This window comes from Acyrthosiphon pisum, chromosome A1 (genome assembly GCF_005508785.2).
Source record: "Acyrthosiphon pisum isolate AL4f chromosome A1, pea_aphid_22Mar2018_4r6ur, whole genome shotgun sequence".
NCBI lineage: Eukaryota > Metazoa > Arthropoda > Insecta > Hemiptera > Aphididae > Acyrthosiphon > Acyrthosiphon pisum.
Window position 1 is genome coordinate 115397469 of NC_042494.1, and position 6251 is coordinate 115403719.

Sequence of the window (6251 nt, forward strand, 5' to 3'; positions counted from 1 at the left end):
TATATTAATATTTTACAGTGGTCATCTATAAATTATAAATATTTTTGGAACGAGATGCTTTATCATTGCTTTCAAATTTAATATCACAACACACACCTTTATTCCTGGCCGTCAAGCAAGGCGATTACCAATATAGCCCGGTCATATTGTTTTCTTTTAGGCGTTAAGAAAACCAAGTGTGATACACTATCTCCATAAATTGGAAAGTATAAGCGCAAACTGTAGTTTAAAGGAATTAAATATTATTTAAAATTGACCAATATATGTTTTGAAAAAAATGCAAAACTACAAATAATAATACGATGTATTTCATCGTATTTACCTAATAGTGAATTTTCGGGCGAAATGGCTGACTACAAAATCGTTTCCCGGAAGCGATATTATTCGGGTTATGCTGTCTCGCTCAATTTTAAGACGATACTATAATACAACATTATCTCGTGCCAAGATGAGTAAAGTGAGACAAACGTTCTAACATATAAATCGCTGACCAAACACGTATTTTTTAAAGTGGGTAATTTTATTTTCAACGCAGTTATCATTATGCGTCTTATATTCAAGTAGTGATTTATAGATTATATAAATCACTAGCTGTTGGTTTGTCCTGCCACGAGTCTGTTGGACAGTAAGTTGTAGTTTAAAAAAAATAATATATTTTGTCACCCCTCTCTACCCCATCACGAGTTTGCTTTCGTATTTCACCGCTGGTGTGCACACGCTGAAGTACAATGACATTTACAAATAAAATATAATACACGTACGTCGTACACTGAATATATAACTAAAATACTAAACGTAAATATACATTGGTATATTGCTGCATGTGTACACCAATAAAGTTTGAATATTTTATTCTGCGCGTCAATTTAAAGTTCAGTTATTGTTGTTGTGCGATTTATTATTTTATCACCGATTTTCATTATTATTATCATCATCATCATTGTCGATGTCCTCGATGTGGCAACGTAAAATTACGCTGAAAACAAATACAAGGAGCCGGATATTTATTGGTGTTCTACACACACACACACACATACACACAACACAGCACGTTCGTCGAAATTTTGCATCAGATGATTTATTTACATCTTGTGTTATTACAATTTAGATTTGGTTTTTTTAAACCCCGATTTTCATAGTAATGCAGTGTTATATTTAAATGTATTTTTTTTTTTACATACAAAGCTTTTGTCGACAATAATTATTCCTAGTCAATATTGTGTACGTGCGTCACATAACTTAAATTATATATTTTGTCGTTTCACATTTTAATTACTCAGTATGGCCTTGGCTATATTGAGTTATAAAATATCAAGTATATTATATATTTCAGCCTACACTTGCTTTTTGATGTAATTTTTCAGCACTCAATCCCTTCTAGTTACTTATGTACTTCAAAAGATACTAAATTTTCTTAAGTTAGTGTTTTAAATTTCTCATCGGCAAAAATTTCCAATAATTTCTTGTAAAAGACCTCAAAATGTCATGTATTACAGTATTTAATAGTATTTTATTTTGTAAAACATAATTATTGTAAGGTTTCAATAAAGAATTTACTATTTAGTATATAGTTGTTAAATGATTATAAAAAATACATATTTATAACTTTCTATACTTAAAAACCTTTAAGGCTTGCATAACTGGTAGGTAAGTAGGCATATAGGTAATATAGTTTGATAATTGCTTTCAAAAATGTTAATATACCATATATTATATGATCTACATTGCGGTACCTGCAGGCTCAATACATGATAATATTATAACTACCTATTTGTAGCAAATATTTGTGCATCAATTAAATGCATTGTATTTTTCAACTTTTCAAATTTAAATAAGGCGATGGACGATGGTAGATGTTAAAATGTTTAAATAAAAATGTTATACTGGTGAAAAATAATTTTCTGACAATGTGTATTATTGATACAATTAATATAATATTACCTATATAGGTATATATATTTTGTAGGACATTTTACACCTAGATATTTAATATTAACTTATATAGCCAAAATTTTAAGTAACTTTTAATTAACCTATACATAGAAGTAAATTATGTTCAAAGAAAAGTGAAACGTTGCAGAGTCGTTGATTATGCCAAGAACGTAACATAACAAGATTAGTAGATTTTTTAAATTAAATCACATAGTCACCATTTTTAGTTTCATTCATAATTAATCAAAGATATTAATGTTTTTTTTTTTTTTTTAATAATATGGTTTAAAATGGTAAATAATATTTATTTTATTTTATCTACGGTGTAACTGTTTTACTGTAGGTGTGTTTAAAAATAAATATATAGGTACTTACCGACACGTCCTTAAATAATATATTTTTCATTTTTATGACGGTACGAATAATTATAGTATGTTAACATCATCATTATTATGCAAGGATATTGTCCTGAATGTTTTATGTTTAATTTTACGCTTGAAAGATATTTCAAAGATATAATTTAATCTGAGAATTTCCCACTCATAAAAAGAAAAGAAATTAGATACTATATAGAAGTAACATTCTAATTTTATCTTACATATTTATTATGTCTGTAATACAAACACGTTTTCATTACCTTTGTACCTACCTACGTATATTTTCGTATAAATCAATAAAACTACATTGTTTTAATTTTTCATACATTTTCTAGTGTCATCTACGTATGGAACTTGTTTGTTATAAAATAGCCAATAGGTGTATTTTTAACTAGTAGGCTTGACCTAATAATAATACTAAAAAGTCAATTCTGCAAAACGAATTTAAAAAATGTATCAATCTATTACAAATGTATTACCTACCAACGTAACAATGTAATAAAATTCATAATATAGTTCATATATTTATGTACGTCGCAATATAAAAACTGCAATTTTTGATTCTCATTTCTCATTATTCTTATTTAACGTCAAACAGAATAAAATACGTTTTGGTGTATAGAAAAATAAAATTTAATTTTAGATCAAACATGATTAAATTATGACATAATAATTGAGATAAAGACATTTATTATTTATGTAGGTACATTATATTTAAATAAATTGATCACAAATATTATATTCTAACAATGTATGAAGTATTAATTTTATAGTAGATATATATAGGTATATATTCTATACCTACCTACTTTAATTATTATTTATGGTTTTTATGATACTGAATGAAACACATAGGTGGGTACTCTGTTTACAAGCATGTTTTAAAAAAATGTATAAAATATATATCAAAACATCAATTGCAATAGTAAAGTGATTTAAATCACTTGGGAAATGTTTTATTTTATTTTTTAATACATTTATCGACTTTTGTTTCTACTCTACTGAAGATGTCTTATCAAGTATCACGTACTGGCCGAAAGGAATCCGATTACCTTTAAATTTAAAATGCTGTCGAACGAATAGACACTTTCCTGAAAGTAATCCCAAACACTATACCGTGATTTTTTTTATATGTATTTTTTAAGATTTGAAAACAGAAAATTACTTCTATACTGTTCTCATAAAACATAAACGTATAATTTATATATACATTTATTTTATTACCGTGTAGTTAATATACTACTTCAATTTATTTGTATATATTTCTGCATATAAATGAATTCAATACTTCAGTAGATAATACAATAAAAGATTATCGTAGTACACATTTATGATAAACACATAATTAACTATTGGTAGAAATGTAGAATAGTATGCTGCTGATTTTATAATTATATTGTTATTTTTTATTTGTTCTATTACGCATAGATACGGTCCAGGGTGTTTGAATTAAATTTGTTAGTAGTAACTAGTAAATAATGGTCATTATAGTATTATAAAAATACTTTAAGACATGTAATGTACTCATCCAAAGCGTACACAGTATTCATTGGGGCGGGGGTTACAACCCCTAAATTTTGATGGTACACCTGATACTGATTTAACTTAATGGGTTAAATATTATTTTGCAATTTTATTTTCATGAATCAACAATTGTCACATGGTACATTGGTACATGATACATGGTTTTAGGTTCTAAACATAAGTTTATATCGTCGTTGTATCCGTGATCTGTCCGTCCATCCGTCCGTTAGTTGCCACTGTTATCAGTAGGTACCTACATAGTTACGATTGTTTGTATTAAGATTTTACAACCGTGGTTATATTCAAAGTAAATTCATATACAAAAAAAATATTGTGGTCAAAATAAAGAAATAGGTATCAAAATATAAAGGCTAACAAATAATTATTTTTAAATTGTATGTGGAATTATAGCTTATTGCGGTGTTACATAAAATATGTCTAGAAACCTGGAATTTAGCACACTATCGCAGAGTGAGATTTTCTAACTTGTTTGATATTATTATATTGCAATTTGCAGCTTATTATTTATTGACATATATTTATAATTCTGTGTAATATGATGTCATCATTTTTTATTTTATAAGGTTAGAGACATATTGGTAGTAGTCACTTATAGTTTACTATAGCCATTTACATAATATTTTTAAACCGATGAGTAATATATTCATATAATAATAAATAACAAGTATATTAAGTAGTCAAATAGTTTTTGTTATGTGACGATTCGTCTTAACTTTATAAAATACCTATGCGATACTATAATGTATCTTCAATACACTCAATTGAAAGTGGCTTACTTTTCTTAAGAAAAGTGGGCCCAGCGTCTATGTTTTTTTTATTCGTTGTTTATACAGATATTTTTACCCTAATAATGTTTTTGATAGATTCTATAGAGTGATTGATTTTTTTCCGTTTAAAGAATTTTAAATGTACAGAATGTGTGCTTTCAATGCATCCGAAAGAGGGTAACGTGACAAGCTGACATTTATTTCATTGCTGCCCGCCTGTCCCAATGGAGTCTGCAATTTCATATTGTGTGACGTTATACTTACAAATATGAGTTATTCAAAATTGAGTGTATAGAAAAAGAATTTGAATAGGTACACAGAAACTTGATGTACGATAACCATTATAATACAATATTATTTTATTTTTAAATTCAATTTATTTATAATAAAAATGAAGTAATATTATTCTTTTGCAAATTACAACTAATTCGTTATTTATAAATTAATAGAAATTTAAGAGAGTAAAATACAAACATATTGTACCTATGTTTAGGTATTTATGTACCAGGAATACCTGCATAGTTATTGTTGTAACTGTTTACCTAACTCTAAAAAGTATTACTTTGTGTTCAAATTTTATGATATTATTATTCTACAGAGTGGAGTCCGAAAAATATAATATACTAATTATTCATTAACAATAAACTATACAGACATATTATATTTTAATTCTTAGCCATCTCGCGTGGAGTTGCCCGCGAGTCTCGATTATCGTTATGTGAACGGTAATATATTATCAGGTAAGCAATCTACCTGTGTTAGATTGCAGACACAGTGAAGTTGGTGATTAGGCAAATTAATCAGTCAGGGTATCAGTCTATCAATTTTTTCCATGTTTACCCCTTTTAACCCCCGTAAGAATGCATTTTGAAAAAATCTTTTCTCAGGGGTTTTTTGCATCACATAACAAAACTACCGACTAAATTTTATACTCATAGCTTCAGCGGTTTCAGCCAGGTGATTTTTTAATTTTTACCCTTTTTACCCCTTTTAACCCCTGTACGGGTTGCATTTTGAAAAATCCTTTCTCAGTGAGTGTCTACATCACAAAACAAAACTACTGTACAAATTTCATACTCATAGCTTCAGTGGTTGCTGCTAGGTAATGATGAATTACTCAGGACAAGTCATTTTATATATAGAGATTTTGGTAAAAATGAGTACTTAAACTGTCTGTAATTTGAGGTATAACAAAAAAAAAATTCTTTTTAATTAAAACTAGTCAATAAATGATCGTAAGATTGCTTAGTGTTTGACGTTCAATTATAGGTAGGGTAATGATTTTATACTCAAATAATTAATTTTTATACGTGTTCTAATGCTTTAAACTTCAAAATTTATTTGAAAAATAAATTGAAACTAAATTTACTTTTGTGCTTAAATCCTATGTTTGGATAAATGGATTTTCTATTCAAATAATAATAAAAATGGTTTTAAAACTTTAGAAGGTTCTTGTACAAATACTTACATTCAATCATTTTAAAAATATATATCATAAAACAAATAACAAACAAATCAACCATTTTAATTTTTCAAAGAAAATCATTATTTTTTAATTGAAATTAGATCCTTAATATAATTTTTCTTTTATAATTTGGGTATAATATCATGGATTGTATATAAAAAAAAA